Genomic DNA, 18,531 nt, shown 5'->3' with positions numbered 1-18,531 from the left:
TAAATTACTATTGTGTGGCAGGGAGTCAGTAGTATGATGTAGTATCGGCCCTTCAAGATTAAATAAGGCTGTAAGAATTTCTAGAAAAGCACAGCAATGTTACAATTTTGTGACTGGGAATAATAAAAAGTAACAAAGGCATAGGATTTATAAAATCTAGGAATCCTTTAGAATTAAACAGAGTAACTGATGTGGAAACTGAAACTGGGTCACGTAAGATATTTAAAGGTATAAAACACTGTACAAAAAGCTATGCAAACTATTGTGAAGTGATTATTATTTGAGAGGGGACATTCTTAATCCTAAAGAAAATGAAATGTCAGGAGAAATACATAGGAGCAGGGGCATAACGACTGAGTACACAGGGGATGTGACTGCTATTGGGCCTAGAAAGTATAAGGGCTTTCTGGTGGCCAACACTTTCAAATGAATGTGCGTCCCAGTTGAAAATGATTGCGGAGCAGAGAGCCATTAGCTCCTTGCTCCACAGTATGAATGCAGAAGCTTTATCATGGACTGGCAGCTACAGAGGATGTCGGTGTACTGTCACAAGTGGCACCATAATGTTTCTGCATTGCACCACCTGAGCTGGATAACAGGAGTTACGTTTGGATGCTTTTCTTTATTTCAGTGTGAAGAAGACCACAAGGAGGGCACTGCTATTATCATTCCGCAGCCATAATAGGGGGCATTACACCTGAATGGGAGGAGGGACATTGGCACATTATTACATGGGGGCCAAATAGAGAGACAATGTATGGGGAACACAGAGTGAGACATTATTATTGAATGGGAGCCACACAGGGAAATATTAATATTGTATTGGATCCACATAGGAGGAAAGGCTTTACTGTATGAAGAACACACAGTTTAAGGCCTGCGCCACACATCCGTGCCTCCGGCACGTGTTTGTCATTTTTTACACGTACCGGCGGCACGGAGACACTTTAACCAATGCTACCCTATTGTAGCAGGCACACACACGTAAAACCACACGGAACGTGTGTCCGTGTGCGTTTGTACGTGTGTGCGATTTTCAAAGCGCTGACATGTCCGGTTTTTCGCCGGCAGCACGGGTGTTACACGGCCCGCACCCGTACTACACGGGTGTAGTGTGGATGCGGTCCCGTGTGACACGCGCCGGAGAAAACACACATGTCAGTGAAAAAAAAAAAAAACATTAACTCACCTTCTCCAGCCCTCCTGTCTCTGCCGCTGCTGCCTCTTGCTGCCGACCGCCGCTCATTATTCTCATTGAATATTCACTTCACAGCCTGGCAGCAGAAGCAGCGGGGAGACGGGAGGGCTGGAGCCGAAGATCAGCACCACGGACAGCAGCGCGGACAGCAGGAAGGACCAGGTGAGTATAATAATTACTGATTCTACGTGTGCTATCGCGGATAGCACACGTAGAACACACGTGTCACGCACGTACCAGAGACACGTACTTACCTGCACACAACACGCAGGGAAAATACGTGTCTCTCGGCACGTGCGTGAAATTCACGTGAGTGTGGCAGAGGCCTAAAGGGAACCTGTCAGCAGATTTGGGGCCTATTATCTGCGTCCACCTCCAGTGGGCTCTTATATACAGCATTCTAACATGCTGTATATAAGAGCCCAAGCCGCTGTGTAGAACATAAAAAACACTTTATAATACTCACCTAAGGGGTCGCTCTGGTGCAGACTGGTCAAATGGATGGCGCCGTTCTCCGGGACCAGCACCTCCTCTTTCGGCCATCTTTGTTCTCCTCCTTCTGAAGCCAGCGTGCATGATGTGTACTAAGTCATACACACTTACCGGAATTGAGGTCCTGCGCAGGCGCACTTTGATCTGCCCTGCTCACTTTTTCAACATCCAACACCAAATAGGTAACAAACTTTTTGGTGTTGCATGTTGAAAAAGTGAGAAATTTGGTGCTGCAGCAAAATTTTTGTCAAAAAAAATGAACATTTTCAATATGACAACCAAATGTTATCAAATACTGTGAAGTAACTGTGGGTTCAAAATGCTCACTATACCCCTAAATAAAATCTTTGAGTGGTCTAGTTTCCAGAATGGGGTCACTTGAGGGTGGTCTTTGCTGCTTAGATACCTTAGGTGCCCTGCAAATGTGACATGATGCTGGCAATCTATTTCAACCAAATTTGTGGTCCAAAATTCAAATGGTTCTCCTTCTGTTCTGAGCCATACCGTTTGTCCAGAGATTTCTGATCACATGTCACAGAAGAAAGTGAATAACAAAATTTGGGGTCCATTTTGTCATGCTATCCCTTGTAAAAGTGAATAAATTGAGGCTAAATCAACATTATTAGGTAAAATGTACATTTCTTTCTTTCTTCATTCCACTTTGCATTCATTGCTGTGAAGCACCTGAAGAGTTAATAAATGTCTTGAATGTGTTTTGAGCAGTGTGAGGGGTGCAGTTTTTAGAATGGTGTCACTTTTGGGTATTTTCTGTCACCTAGGCCTCTCAAAGTCACTTCAAATGTGATGTGGTCCCTAAAAAAATGGTTTTGTAAATTTTGTTGGAAAAATGAGAATTTGTGATGAACTTTGAAGCCTTCTAACTTTCTAATCTTCCAAAAAAATTATGTTTCAAAAATTGTTCTGATGTAAAGTAAACATATGGGAAATGTCATGTATTAACTATTTTGAGTGACATACAGTAACTCTCGGGTTTAAGGGCATAAACATTTGAAGAATAAACATTGTGAAATTTTCAAAATTTTAAACAAATTTCCAATTTTTTCCCACAAATAAATGTATTAAATTTACTACTATCATCAACAATAGTATGTCATGAAAAACGTTCTCAGAATCACCGGAATCTGTTGAAGCTTTCCAGAATTATAACTTCATAAAGTGATACTGGTCATTTTTCTAAAATTTGGTTTGGGCGTTAAGGTCAAAATTGGCTCAGTCACTCAGGGGTTAATATTCTTACAAGTAACTAATAGTGCCAAGTATATTGCTTATCACTATGAATAATTAGATGGTGTGAAATCAGGATGACATGGAGAATGATTGACAATTTTAAACCTGACTCCATAGTTTTTGCAAGGCATCATGAGACGTTTGGGAGGACCCATTATCCTGCCAAAACAAGGCGTCTTCAAAAAGTTTTTGCTGACGTTCCAATCCTAACTTGTTATGGTTAACTTTTCTTTATCACAATTTGAAAATGACAACATTTTCTGCTGAAACTTAGCAAGTCCACTTGTCAAAGTTAATACTTGTTTCCATAGCAATGTGACTTATTTTAATTTGCTGTAAATATTTAAGGCCATCTATTATCAGAACCTCTACATATATGGAGACCACAATATTAAAAGGTATACCCAGTGTGTAAGAGAGCTCTCTTGGCAGTGTTGGCACCACGTTCTGTGTCAGGTGAGCTTTACACCGTGTGCAGAATTATTAGGCAAGTTGTATTTTAGAGGATTTTTTTTATTATTGATCAACAACTAAGAAAGCCATGGAACCCATAGGGTGGAGGGGCGACATGACTAGAGGGAAGGGAAGGAGTGATGGGGTTAATAAGAACAGGAATGTTCGTATATAGTGCAGAGAAAGGGATTGGTGGGTAGGAGGAGTTTCTCTGGAGGAAGAGGTGGGACAGATGAGGGGTGTAAGTATAGGAGATTTGGCTTACCCCCTTCTCTTGATTTCCGGATATGGAGCGATCCGGACATGCGACGGGGCTGCTGTCCGGGACCGGCGGATTCACCATGGCAGTGCACGGGCCCCTGCCAGCACGGTCCCACGTCTTGGCTGCCGGGGGTTAACCCGTCGGCACTTTCCCCTCGCTCCCCTGTCAGCAGTGGGCGGCGTCCCCCCCCTCCTTCATTTCAGGTACTTGCTGTGTGCGGGGGGAGCGAGGAGGAGACGTGAGAGCCCCTTCGGGGACCCTCCGCAGCAGTGGCGTGGACGGCGGCGATGCTCTGCTGCTGCTCCGGCCGCGGGAGGAATCTCCGTCCGGCCGCGGCAGCCGGGAGGGGGGCGTGGCTAGTCTGCGGCCTACTTCCGGTTTCGAGCCGCGGCCTGGATTGCGGGATGCGGCGGCTCCCGGACGGGAAGAGCGCCCGGCTGTGGACGGAGGCCAGCTTTACCCCCCGCGGACAGTGGGGGGGCCGCGGAGCTGCAGTTAGTGGTGGGTCCGGCACCAGGGCAGGCGAGCCTGGTGCGACGGGTGCCCAGGAGGCGGCGGTGAGTGGGGGTGACGGCAGGGGCCCTGCAGTTCCTGCCCGGTCACCCAGAGCAGGGTGCAGCTCCCGGCCGCGGCGGTCTCCCCCAAAAGGGGGAGGGCCCGGCGGACAGAGGCTTTCGTGGGCCCAGGAGGGCTGGATGCGGCGGCTCCTGGCCAGGAGAGCGCCCGGCGAGGACAGATGCCGGCGTTACACCCCCCCGCGCGGGTGGCGGGGGGAGGGGGGCCGGGGGGCTGCAGCCAGCAGGGGTCCGGCACCAGGGCAGGCGAGCCTGGTGCAACGGGTGCCCGGGAGGCGTCGGTACGTGGGGGTGACGGCAGGGGCCCTGCAGTTCCTGCCCGGTCACCCAGAGCAGGGTGCAGCTCCCGGCCGCGGCGGTCTGCCCCAAAAGGGGGAGGGCCCGGCGGACAGAGGCTTTCGTGGGCCCAGGAGGGCTGGATGCGGCGGCTCCTGGCCAGGAGAGCACCCGGCGAGGACAGATGCCGGCGGGGGGCTGCAGCCAGCAGGGGTCCGGCACCAGGGCAGGGCGAGCCTGGTGCAACGGGTGCCCGGGAGGCGTTGGTACGTGGGGGTGACGGCAGGGGCCCTGCGGTCCCTGCCTGGTCACCCAGATCAGGCATGCAGCTCCAGGCAGCGGCGGTCTCGGGTCGGGCCACAGGTACCCCCCCATCCTTGCAGGCAGCAGGGGGGGGGGTCGGGCCAGAAGAGGAGGCCCGCGGTGGCAGCCCGTGGGACGTGACGGTTTCCAGGGTTGTCGCTGCGGGACAGAAGATGGAGCTTGGAGGACGGTACCCACGCGGCATACCAGGAGGACGGCCGTGGTGGTGGCAGCGCTGCAGCGGCGTCTGCGTTACATGAGCCAGAAGCGGTCGGCTCCAGCGAGCAGGAGGAGGAAGCGGCGACGGAAGATTCGGATGTCCGGATGGCGGAGGATGGCGTGACTTTATTCCAGGATACGCCGGGTCGCGGTCGGGTGAGACGGCCGTGGATTCGGCAGGGTTGGGGCACAGTTGGTGGGGGGGCGGCTGCGGACACGGCAGCGCCAAGGGGGTCTGTGATTTCGACCAGGTATGGGGTTTTACTGCAGGGGATGGTGTATACGGTTGCGGAGTGTGCGCATGCGCCGCCGGCGGCATGGACGGGATCGGTGGTAGTAGGCGCAGGTACGGCAGGCAGAGTGAAGGCGCATGTGGCGGCAGGGGAGCGTTTTCGGGCAGAGGCGGCAAGGGCTGTAACAGAGTAAGTGGTGAGGAAAGAAGAGGGGGATGAGGCGGTGCGTCTGAATGACAGTGGCCAAGTGAGAGGCATGGGTGTTTCGAAGGCCCGCTGGGGGGCTCACCTGCTGGAGGATGTGAGGGATAAGATTTGAATGGGGAGAGTGTAGAAATACTTTCGCTGCTCCCCCTGGAACAGCTTCACCTGGATAAGGTCAAACCGAGTGACTCCAGGAAGGAGGAGTAGAGGGGGGGTAGCACCATTATAGGCTCTCCCCTCGTACATTTGCAACGTGGCATTTGCGTTTTGGTGTGTGTATATCGGGAGAAGGAATTGGGTACTTGTTCGGCATGGTTTGGTTATATGGATGCATTTGGGTAGGCTTGTTCGGTTATATGGTGGTTTAGCCTGGCTTTTGTACGCCGAGTAATTTCGGCAGGGAAAGGGGTTGCGTGCGAGTATGCGGTAGGATCATACGGGCATATCCTTATGGATGCGGTTGATGGCGGCTCCTAGTCAGCCCTTCCGGGGGGGCAGTTGGTTGTTCGGGACTTGGAATCCCAGCGAACCGGATGATGGGGGTTTGTTGGGGGGCAGTAGATTGGCGGGCAGTGCAGATTTGGTGCAGCCGGTGGTCTTAAGCATAAGTGTTCGGGCTGGGGACAGAGACATAGTAATTCCCGCGATTTGGCATTCGGTTGGTGTTGGTGGATCTTCGCCTCCTTATTGGAATTGGCGCTTGGCTAGGGGACGCCCGGATGTTGTTAGTGGAAAGTGGGGTAAGAAAGTGGCTTTGGGCAGGATGGGTGGCCATTCAGGGTCCCTCCTTCTCATGATTGGGTTTCTGTTGGGGGTAGTGCCAAAAAAGGAGCTGAATATATTTCGGCTTGTTCAAAAACGTATCTTATCCGGAGGAGTTATTGGTGTATGCCTGCTTTGCTCCAGAATTGTCGGCGGTTTATTATGTGTCGTTTGACGAAGTGTGGGGATTTGGTAAACGCGGTGAGCCGTGGAGCATTGATGGTGAACGCGGATGTGGCGGTGACATTTCGGTTCTTACTGGTACACCCTGCCAGCCAGCAGTTCTGGTGCTGCTGTGGGGATGGGAGTTCTTACGTTGATCGGTATTTGCTGACGGGTTGTTCCATTTCGTGTTCCTATGTGAGGCGGTTATTTCTTTGTGGAGTGGGTGATGCGTGGTGTGTCCAAGCTTACATCACTCATTCATTATAGGATGATTCTCTTTTGCATTGGGTCGGCGGGTCCGATGATTTGTGTGGGTTGTTGTTTCATTGCAGCAGGTGGCGGATACCCCTTTTAGCGTTCTGTTGGCGCAGGAAGGGACTGGAGGTCCAGTGTCAGTGATGCGGTTGGTGGGGGATAGAGATTGATGTTATGGCTATGGAGTGTGGGCCTCGTGGGTAATGGTGTGGTCCTATGGGCTGCGATAGAGGCAGTTAGATCGGCTGGGACGGTGCGGTTTAAGGTGGTGCAGTCTTTGAACTGCGGGTGCAGAGTTACGCTGATGGGGCGTGTGTTTGCGGGATGGCTGTCGACGGCCGTGCCAAGGGTGCAGCCATCGGCTCATTATATGGGGGAGCACGAGGGAGATCAAGGATGATCTGATGGTGTAGGATGTTTTCTTAGGGCGATTCAATGGTCGCACGTTGTGGCTAGGTAAGGTGGTACTTGATGGAACGTTGCAGCTGTACTAGGATTCAGCGGGACCGGTTGGTTGGTTTGGCATGGTGGGTATTGCCTCCAATTGGTGGGGTGGTCGAGTTGTGGGGGTGATCAGTTTTTTCTGAGAGGAAGGTGGGCTGTCATAGTGACTATCAGTGCTGGTGGCTTCGATTACTGGTTTGTTGGCTAATTCTGGGCCAAGGGTGGTATATTTGCGGCATTTGGTTCTCAAATGTATGCGATAAAAAAAATAAATAAATAAATTATTACAGGTGTGGCATAACCTGTGCCGGGGGTCAACAAAAGGGTAGCTGTGGATTTGTTTTGTTTCGGTTCCGCAGGTCTCAGGAGTTGAAGCCGGGGGCGGACAAGGTTGGAACGGGGTGGTCAGGAGGGCTTGTAGACTCTGGTGAGGTGTGTTTTGGAAGCTGGTTCAGGACCTCGGTGACTGAGTTCACTTGGTGTTGATATACCGAAGTGTGGGCGGCATGGATAACATTGTTGGGGCCAGGTTTTGGGAGGGTCCCGGTGGTGTGTTTGGTGGTATTGTTGGCAGCGGTAAGTAACACATTTTCAGGTAAGTTTAGGGGTGAGAGGGATGTTTTTGCAGGATTTTCGGCTGCGGCAAGGCCTTGAAGGGTTTTCGCAGGGGTGTGAGTGAGCCGGATGCAAGGGTCCGATCTCCTTTGTGGTGTTACAGCATTTTGGGGAGTGATTTGTGGTTGTTATGTTCATCTGATCATGAGCGGGTCTGTTTCCTTTTGCCCAAAACAGTTGGTGTTAGCCTTGTATGGGGCGTTGCAAATCGGGGGTTGGTCGGCCCATTTACGGTTAGGGGCGGTGGTTTGATGTTGGAAGTGGGGCCTGCGGTGGGGCAGGGGGTTGAGCGCTGACTTTGTCACGCACAAACAACGGATCAGGCAGGTTGTGAAGGTTGGTGATGTGGTACGCGGTCCTGGGTGCGGAATCATGTCGGGTGGCCGCCCAGGCCGGTTGTTGTGGCATGTGGATGGTTCCCCCCCCCTTGTTTTGTTACGGTGCCAGGTTTTAGCAGTGCTGGAGACTTGCTTGAAAGGGGCGGGGGGTGGGCGCTCGGAGTACTACGAGTCGCATTCCTTCTGGAGTGGGGTTGCCACAGAGGCCCCTCGGTGTGGTCTCGGGAAAGTGTTTGTGAGCTGTATTGGGAGGGAGGAGCCCTCTTGTTTTCGTCGTTACGTTCGGCCTCAGTTGTTATCGTGTTAAGGCCAACGGGGGGGGTTTTGAGTCTTTTTGGAAGTGGAGCATGTTTGGTTAGCATATCCGGTTGGTGTTTTATCTGTGGGGTTTATAACCTGTGGGGTGGTGGTGCGTGTGTGCCTCATTTGGTTCTTCGGGCACTAGTTTGTCGGGGGGTTCGGCGGGCTGAGGCTCGCCCGAATTTTCGCCAGCTGGGTCTGGACGGGGCTGATAGTGCTGGTCCTATATGTGGGAGGCAGCGATTTGGTGGCCCGGGCATCTCGGGAGTTAATTAAGAAGATTAAAAAAAAATAATTTTTTACTTATATTGGTTTGTTGCATCTGTGGAAGATATACCCCGGCTACACCGTGGGTGGTTTGATAGTGTGATCAAGTGGACTGGAGGGGGCTCGTTCGGTAGCTGCTCTCACTCGAGCCTTTGGGGTTGCGGCACTGTGAGTTGGTGTCGCTGATTTGGTGGTTTCGGTGATGCATTGGGGGTGCATTTTAATAATATTGGTGCTGTTTGTGGCGCTGGGATTGCGTAGAGATGTGGCACAAGTTTTGGTGTATGGCGGGTCCAGGCCACGTAAGGAGTCACGTGCCCTGTCCTGTGGCGGGGGGTAGGTCTGGTCCAGAGGCGGTTGAAAGCAATGGTAACTGGACTGAGGGACACCATCTTGGTATGGTGGCTCCGGGTTCCGGGATGTTGCAGACACGGGGTTCTGCAAAGTTGGGGGTATTAATCCGTTGGTGATTAATACCTCATCTCTGGGTCGGTGTGTTGCGGCCAGGGATATTGGTGTGAGAAGTTGTTCCTGGACTGGGCCTACTCAGGGTTATATATTTAATGTATTGATTACTGTGTTACCTATTATTTGTTGGGGTCGCCCGTTGGACGGCGCCCCCTTGTGTTTAGAATGTAAATAATAGGTAATAAAGGCTGCTGTGGCCAATTTGAACCAAGTCAAATGCAGTCCGTGTATTATTTACAGATGGTATTGGTGGGTAACAAACACAGCACGACTGGAGAATCCTTCCTCAATGGTCATGTTCTCACTCAACCCAAAAGACTCATAAATATCAAAGGTTAATATTTTTGGAAGTTGGAGTGGTTTTTTTTTTAGATTTGACTATCTTAGGAGGATATCTGTTTTTGCAGGTAACTTTTACTGTGCAAAATTATTAGGCAACTTAATAAAAAACAAATATATTCCCATCTCACTTGTTTATTTTCACCAGGTAAACCAATATAACTATACAAAATTTAGAAATAAACATTTCTGACATGCAAAAACAAAACCCCCAAAAATTAGTGACCAATATAGCCACCTTTCTTTATGATGACACTCAACAGCCTACCATCCATAGATTCTGTCAGTTGCTTGATCTGTTTACGACCAACATTGTGTGCAGCCATCACAGCCTCCCAGACACTGTTCCGAGAGGTGTACTGTTTTCCCTCCCTGTAGATCTTACATTTTATGATGGACAGAGAGAGATAGAAAAGCGCTTTTTTTCACCGCGCCAATGATCACTGATGAATATGTTGGATTAATGTAACTTTATTTTGCACAGGTCTACGCATTTCTGGAGACTCAGCTCCCTTCTTCAGGACCGACAGGCACAAGAAACATCAAATCTGCCAGATTAGAGTCAGACAAAACATATATACACACAACATGACGTCAAAGACCCACCTCCTTCAAGAAAAAAAACAGCGGGAAACTATACATTTCACTCTGATATGACGTAATGCACTGATAATCATGACTAATAAAACATGTCCACCAGGAACACTTTACTCTAAAAAAGTATCATGGAGAAAAATGAAATAAAAATTATTATGACAAAAAAAACGGTCTGTATTAAATGTGTAAAAATATATGTGTAAACGTATATAAAGGGATTCAAATTAAGTGTGTGAAATCAGTCTAGAACTCACATCAGCAGAGAGCTCTACATGTTACATACTCAGAAGGGTGCAAATGAAAGGTATGTGACCACACAACCATCGCCATGTGTGGTGTTTCTGTGTGTGAAACAAAAAAGGAAGGTGAAGATAAAAACATACAAAGAAAAAGAGAGAAAAGAAACAACGAAAAAACGGGGGGGGGGGGGGTGGAAACCTACTTAATAAAACTGTATTCATGGCAAGGTATCATGTGCACCTTATGACTTAGAACACTGACGTAAAAATAGGAAGTATCGTATATTCACTGAGGACGGGGTGATTCGGGTTCATGAGCGTGGGAAAGAAAACATAAGCGCATGCGCTAATGATAGGCAATGAGCGGGAGGTCCGTGACAAGAAAAGTGATGGAGCGAATGAAAGTGTAGTATAAAGTAAAATTACAAAAATATATATAAATGTATGTGTATATGACAAGGGAATGTGTGTCCATTCCCTTAATCAATCCCTGGTAAGAAAAAAGGAGAATTTAAAGAGATTATAACCCGTGAGACTGCCCATAAAATCCAAAACCCACATTTAATGTGAATCTTGCATTGTAGTGCGTTCCCAGATAAAAGGGGAAGCCTTCAAATAGGAATTGCATACAAGGCACAACAAAGTGTGCAGATTCCTGGCCCAGAACACTGTAGGGGAGAATATCCAGCTATACCGCTAATTGACCGAGGACAGGGTCAATAGAGTTCATGAGCGTGGGAAAAAAAGGGGAAGCGCATGTGCTGGTAACATACATTTATATATATTTTTCTAATTTTACTTTATACTACACTTTCATGCGCTCCATCACTTTTCTTGTCACGGACCTCCCGCTCATTGCCTATCATTAGCCTATCATTAGCGCATGCGCTTATGTTTTCTTTCCCACACTCATGAACCCGAATCACCCTGTCCTCAGTGAATATACGATACTTCCTATTTTTACGTCAGTGTTCTAAGTCATAAGGTGCACATGATACCTTGCCATGAATACAATTTTATTAAATAGGTTCCTTCCCACCCCCCCGTTTTTTCGTTGTTTCTTTTGTCTCTTTTTCTTTGTATGTTTTTATCTTCACCTTCCTTTTTTGTTTCACACACAGTAACACCACACATGGTGATGGTTGTGTGGTCACGTACCTTTCGCTTGCACCCTTCTGAGTATGTAACATGTAGAGCTCTCTGCTGATGTGAGTTCTAGACTGATTTCAGACACTTAATTTGAATCCCTTTATATACGTTTACACATATATTTTTACACATTTAATACAAACTGGTTTTTGTGTCATAATAATTTTTATTTCATTTTTCTCTATGATACTTTTGTAGAGTAAAGTGTTCCTGGTGGACATGTTTTATTATTCGTGATTATCAGTGCATTACGTCATATCAGAGTGAAATGTATAGTTTCCCGCCGTTTTTTTCTTGAAGGAAGTGGGTCTTTGACGTCATGTTGTGTGTATATATGTTTTGTCTGCCTCTATTCCGGCAAATTTGATGTTTCTTGTGCCTGTCGGTCCTGAAGAAGGGAGCTGAGCCTCCAGAAACGCGTAGACCTGTGCAAAATAAAGTTACATTAATCCAACATATTCATCAGTGATCATTGGCGCAGTGAAAAAAAAGCCCTTTTCTATCTCTCTCTGTTATCAGCCACCTGGGGTACTGCTGCCGTGATCTGGATTTTACATGCTTTTATAGGAGTTGTGACTTTCACAACTCTATTTGGTGAGTAGGTTTGCTCATTGTATATACCCTGCATATATTAGGGTAAGACCCTATTGCGCTTTTCTTTCCACAGCCTTTTATTTTATGATGGACCACAGGTTCTCTATGGGGTTCATATCAGGTGAACAAGGGGGCAATGTCATTATTTTTTCATCTTTTAGACCTTCACTGGCCAGCCACGCTGTGGAATAGTTGGATGCATGTGATGGAGCTTTGTCCTGCATGAAAATCATGTCTTTCTTGAACGATACCAACTTCTTGCTGTACCACTGCTTGAAGAAGTTGTCTTCCAGAAACTGGCAGTAGGTCTGGGAGTTGAGCTTCACTCCATCCTCAACCCGAAAAGGTCCCACAAGTTCATCTTTGATGATACCAGCCCATACCAGTACCCCACCTCCACCTTGCTGGCGTCTGAGTCGGAGTGGAGCTCTCTGCCCTTTACTTACTTACCTTATGACTTAGAACACTGACGTAAAAATAGGAAGTATCGTATATTCACTGAGGACGGGGTGATTCGGGTTCATGAGCGTGGGAAAGAAAACATAAGCGCATGCGCTAATGATAGGCAATGAGCGGGAGGTCCGTGACAAGAAAAGTGATGGAGCGAATGAAAGTGTAGTATAAAGTAAAATTACAAAAATATATATAAATGTATGTGTATATGACAAGGGAATGTGTGTCCATTCCCTTAATCAATCCCTGGTAAGAAAAAAGGAGAATTTAAAGAGATTATAACCCGTGAGACTGCCCATAAAATCCAAAACCCACATTTAATGTGAATCTTGCATTGTAGTGCGTTCCCAGATAAAAGGGGAAGCCTTCAAATAGGAATTGCATACAAGGCACAACAAAGTGTGCAGATTCCTGGCCCAGAACACTGTAGGGGAGAATATCCAGCTATACCGCTAATTGACCGAGGACAGGGTCAATAGAGTTCATGAGCGTGGGAAAAAAAGGGGAAGCGCATGTGCTGGTAACATACATTTATATATATTTTTCTAATTTTACTTTATACTACACTTTCATGCGCTCCATCACTTTTCTTGTCACGGACCTCCCGCTCATTGCCTATCATTAGCCTATCATTAGCGCATGCGCTTATGTTTTCTTTCCCACACTCATGAACCCGAATCACCCTGTCCTCAGTGAATATACGATACTTCCTATTTTTACGTCAGTGTTCTAAGTCATAAGGTGCACATGATACCTTGCCATGAATACAATTTTATTAAATAGGTTCCTTCCCACCCCCCCGTTTTTTCGTTGTTTCTTTTGTCTCTTTTTCTTTGTATGTTTTTATCTTCACCTTCCTTTTTTGTTTCACACACAGTAACACCACACATGGTGATGGTTGTGTGGTCACGTACCTTTCGCTTGCACCCTTCTGAGTATGTAACATGTAGAGCTCTCTGCTGATGTGAGTTCTAGACTGATTTCAGACACTTAATTTGAATCCCTTTATATACGTTTACACATATATTTTTACACATTTAATACAAACTGGTTTTTGTGTCATAATAATTTTTATTTCATTTTTCTCTATGATACTTTTGTAGAGTAAAGTGTTCCTGGTGGACATGTTTTATTATTCGTGATTATCAGTGCATTACGTCATATCAGAGTGAAATGTATAGTTTCCCGCCGTTTTTTTCTTGAAGGAAGTGGGTCTTTGACGTCATGTTGTGTGTATATATGTTTTGTCTGCCTCTATTCCGGCAAATTTGATGTTTCTTGTGCCTGTCGGTCCTGAAGAAGGGAGCTGAGCCTCCAGAAACGCGTAGACCTGTGCAAAATAAAGTTACATTAATCCAACATATTCATCAGTGATCATTGGCGCAGTGAAAAAAAAGCCCTTTTCTATCTCTCTCTGTTATCAGCCACCTGGGGTACTGCTGCCGTGATCTGGATTTTACATGCTTTTATAGGAGTTGTGACTTTCACAACTCTATTTGGTGAGTAGGTTTGCTCATTGTATATACCCTGCATATATTAGGGTAAGACCCTATTGCGCTTTTCTTTCCACAGCCTTTTATTTTATGATGGACCACAGGTTCTCTATGGGGTTCATATCAGGTGAACAAGGGGGCAATGTCATTATTTTTTCATCTTTTAGACCTTCACTGGCCAGCCACGCTGTGGAATAGTTGGATGCATGTGATGGAGCTTTGTCCTGCATGAAAATCATGTCTTTCTTGAACGATACCAACTTCTTGCTGTACCACTGCTTGAAGAAGTTGTCTTCCAGAAACTGGCAGTAGGTCTGGGAGTTGAGCTTCACTCCATCCTCAACCCGAAAAGGTCCCACAAGTTCATCTTTGATGATACCAGCCCATACCAGTACCCCACCTCCACCTTGCTGGCGTCTGAGTCGGAGTGGAGCTCTCTGCCCTTTACTGATCCAGCCTCTGGCCCATCCTTCTGGCCCATCAAGAGTCACTCTCATTTCATCAGTCCATAAAACCTTTGAAAAATCAGTCTTAAGATATTTCTTGGCCCAGTCTTGACATTTTATCTTATATTTCTTGTTCAAAGGTGGTTGTTTTTCAGCCTTCCTTACCTTGGCCATGTCCCTGAGCATGTCACACCTTGTGCTTTTTGATACTCCAGTAACGTTGCAGCTCTGAAATATGGCCAAACTGGTGACAAATGGCATCTTGGCAGTTTCATGCTTGATTTTCCTCAATTCATGGTCAGTTATTTTGCGTCTTTTTTGCCTAACACGGTTCTTGCGACCCTGTTGGCTATTTGCCATGAAACACTTGATTGTTCGGTGATCACGCTTCAAAAGTTTGGCAATTTAAAAACTGCTGAATCCCTCTGTAAGACATCTCACAATTTTGGACTTTTTAAATCCCTTCAAATCCCTCTTCTGACCCATTTTGCCAAAGGAAAGAAAGTTGCCTAATAATTAAGCACACCTTATATAGGGTGTTGATGTCATTACACCACACCCCTCCTCATTACAGAGATGCACATCACCTGATTTACTTAATTGGTATTTGGCTCTCAAACATATACAGCTTGGAGTAGGACAACATGTATAAAAAGTATCATGTGATCAAAATACTCATTTGCCTAATAATTCTGCACACAGTGTACACATGTGATATATATCCCCTAACATTGCACATTTGCTTTTTAATTTATACCATTCTGGATATACACTGGAGATCAAAATTAGAGAACAATGTATGATCACTTGTTTTATTCAGAAATAATGTAATCCACATTGATCAACATTTGAATGTTTTTTGTAAGGGGTACACCATGCCACTAGAACAGTGTTTTACAAAAGATCCAAAGTTTATCAACATAAAACCTTTATTTTGCTCGAAATGTAATGATCATAATTGGAGAACAACAATGACTAAATTTTCTGAAGGTAACAACAGTCACCAATCAGCAGGAAGTGTACAGGCCTTTGCTTTGAATGACTTCAGCACATCTGCAGCCACAGGACATCACTAGTCTCTTACACCGCTCTGGTGTGATTTTGGTCTACTCTTCTTCCAGTCTCTTTCACAGTTCACCCTGGGCTGGCCATTTCATTGTTTCAATGTTTTCTTTTTCAAGGAACTGCTTTACCCGTTTTGCTGTGTGACAGGGGGTATTTTCCTTCATGAAAATTTCTGGCTGATTGAGTGATGAATGAAAGTAAGGAACCACGTGGTGCTGAAGAAGGTTCTGATAATAAAATAATAATATGAATTCATTTATATAGCGCTATTAATTCCACAGCGCTTTACATACATTGGCAACACTGTCCCCATTGGGGCTCACAATCTAAATTCCCTATCAGTATGTTTTTTTTGAGTGTGGGAGGAAACCGGAGTACCTGGAGGAAACCCACGCAAACACAGGGAGAACATACAAACTCCTTGCAGATGTTGTCCTTAGTGGGACTAGAACCCAGGACCCCAGCGCTGCAAGGCTGCTGTGCTAACCACTGAGCCACCGTGCCGCCCTTGCACAGACTTGCATTTACTCTGCCAATAGCTGTATGAGAGGTCCAACTCCTGCTGCAGAAAAAAAATTCTCCAAACCATGATACTTCCTCCACCACCTTTCACTGACTTCTTAACACACTTTGGGTTCCATCTTTCCCCAGTTGGTCGACGAACATAATGTTTCCCATCAGACCTAAATAAATTAAACTTGCCTTCATCACTAAAATGAACAGTGGACCACTTCTCCTCTGTCTACACAACATGCTCCTCACCAAAAGTGAGTCTAGCGTTTTGATTCTTTCTGCTAATGAGAGGATTGGTCACTGCAGAGTGGGCTTTCAGTCCAAATGCTCTTAAATGTCGTGACGCTGTATGATGAGACAGATCCTTTCCCTGTTCAATGCTGAACTGGCGAGCAATTCCAGCTGCAGTGTTGAAATGATTACCCATGGAGAATCTCCGCATTATCCGGTCGTTTCTTGCATTTGTCTTTCGAGGGCGATCAGCCTTTTTTTGGGACTTGAAAGAGTTTGTGATGTAAAGATGCAATATTTTAAAAATTACAGACTTGGAATGACCAACTTCTCTTGCTATGGCTAATAGGGTCATCCCTTTCGCCTTCTAGACAACCAACTGCTGGAAGGTTTCAGTCACTTTGGAATGGCACAACAATTTTGCAAAGTCAGTGCAAACTGGAAAGTTAGGCTGCCAGTTAAATAGGGTTTGGCAGGTATTTAACCCCTTCAGCCCCCGGGCACTTTCCGTTTTTGCGTTTTTGTTTTTTGCTCCCCTTCTTCCGAGAGGCGTAACTTTTTTATTTTTCCATCAATCTTGCCATATGAGGGCTTTTTTTTTTGCGGGACAAGTTGTACTTTTAATTGAAACCATACGTTTTACCATATAGTGTACTGGAAAACGGCAAAAAAATTCCAAGTGCGGAAAAATTGCAAAAAAAGTGTGATTGTACAATAGTTTTTGGGATATTTTATTCACTGTGTTCACTATATGGTAAAATTGAGGTATCTATGTGATGCCTCAGTTCGGTGCGAGTTTGTAGACACCAAACATGTATAGGTTTACTTTTATCTAAGGGGTTAAAAAAATTTACAAGCTTGTCCAAAAAACGTGGTGCACGTTTTGCGCCATTTTCCAAAACCCGTAGCGTTCTCATTTTTCAGGATCTGAGGCTCAGTCATGGCTTATTTTTTGCGTCTCGACCTGACATTTTTAACGGTACCACTTTTATGCAGATGCTACGTTTTGATCGCCTGTTATTGCATTTTGCACAAAATTTGCGCTGACCAAAAAACGTAATTTTGGCGTTTGGAATTTTTTTGCCGCTACGCCGTTTGCTGATCAGATTCATTGATTTTATACTTTGATAGATTGGGCATTTCTGAACGTGGCGATACCAAATATGTGTGTATTTTTTATTTTTTGACCCTTTAATTTTCAATGGGGGGAAAGGGGGGTGATTTGAACTTTTAGGTTTTTTTATTTTTTTTTGATTGTTTAAAACTTTTTTTTTTTACTTTTTTTTTTTATTTTACTAGTCCCCCTAGGGGGCTATAGCGATCAGCAATCCGATCGCTTTGCACTATCTGCAGATCTCAGGTACAGAGCTGAGAACTGCAGATTTGCTGCTTCACTTTCAATGCCGGCTGTATTCCGGCATTGAGAGGAAGTGAGTCATGTTAGCTACAGGCGTCATCACATGACCCTGTGCTACCATGGCAACCGCCGAAAGTCACGTGATCATGTCACGTGACTTCCGGTGGGGGCGGGGTAAGTGACTGTCATGGCGGCGCCCATATACATATCGCTGCCAGATTTTGGCAGCGAAATGTAAGGGGTTAATGGCCGCGGGTGGAAGCGATTCCACCCGCGGCTAGCAGGCACACATGTCAGCTGTTGATAACAGCTGATATGTGCGCAGATCGCCGCCGCCTGCCGGCGGCAGGGGGCGGGGCTTACCGGCACACGATCTATGACGTACCCAGTCAAGGGCCAGGGGTTAAGGAAGTTAGCACCAGGTGCCAGATTAACACCACACCACCCTGCTCCACACAGTGACCGCCGAAGCCCCAGCTCAGCTGCCTCAGCCCCAACACAGCTACCCCAGCACCAGTACAGCTGCCCCGGCACAATCGCCACTTCCGACAGTTTCTGGGACAGCATCTAGGACACCAACTGGCTGTACCGCCCACAGCATCACCCTCCACCACCACTGCTCCTGCCTTCTGTGACCCTACTCCCCCACCGCTGCTGACCTTATAAGATGGAATAGAGGTTGGAATAGAGGTTTTCAGCTCACCAGTTTGTTGAAAATTCAGCTGGATGAAAGCTCTTGGACGGTGCTCAGTAGAACAAGGGAGGCTGTAGACAATCAAAGTAAGAAGATGCTCCGGCACAAAACGTCCATGCAGACAGAAATTGTTGAAGATTAAAAAAACATCTTTAATTCGTAATAGTTAAATAACATGGTGAGGATAAAAAATCCCTATGATTGACGCGTTTCAGACGCTGGATCTTTAGTAATAATCCATCATAATGGTTTATGACTAAAGACCCAGCGTCTGAAATACGTCA

This window comes from Anomaloglossus baeobatrachus, chromosome 1, assembly GCF_048569485.1.
Source record: "Anomaloglossus baeobatrachus isolate aAnoBae1 chromosome 1, aAnoBae1.hap1, whole genome shotgun sequence".
Taxonomy (NCBI): domain Eukaryota; kingdom Metazoa; phylum Chordata; class Amphibia; order Anura; family Aromobatidae; genus Anomaloglossus; species Anomaloglossus baeobatrachus.
The sequence above is the reverse complement of the archived record's forward strand: the minus strand, read 5'-3'. Positions refer to the sequence as shown.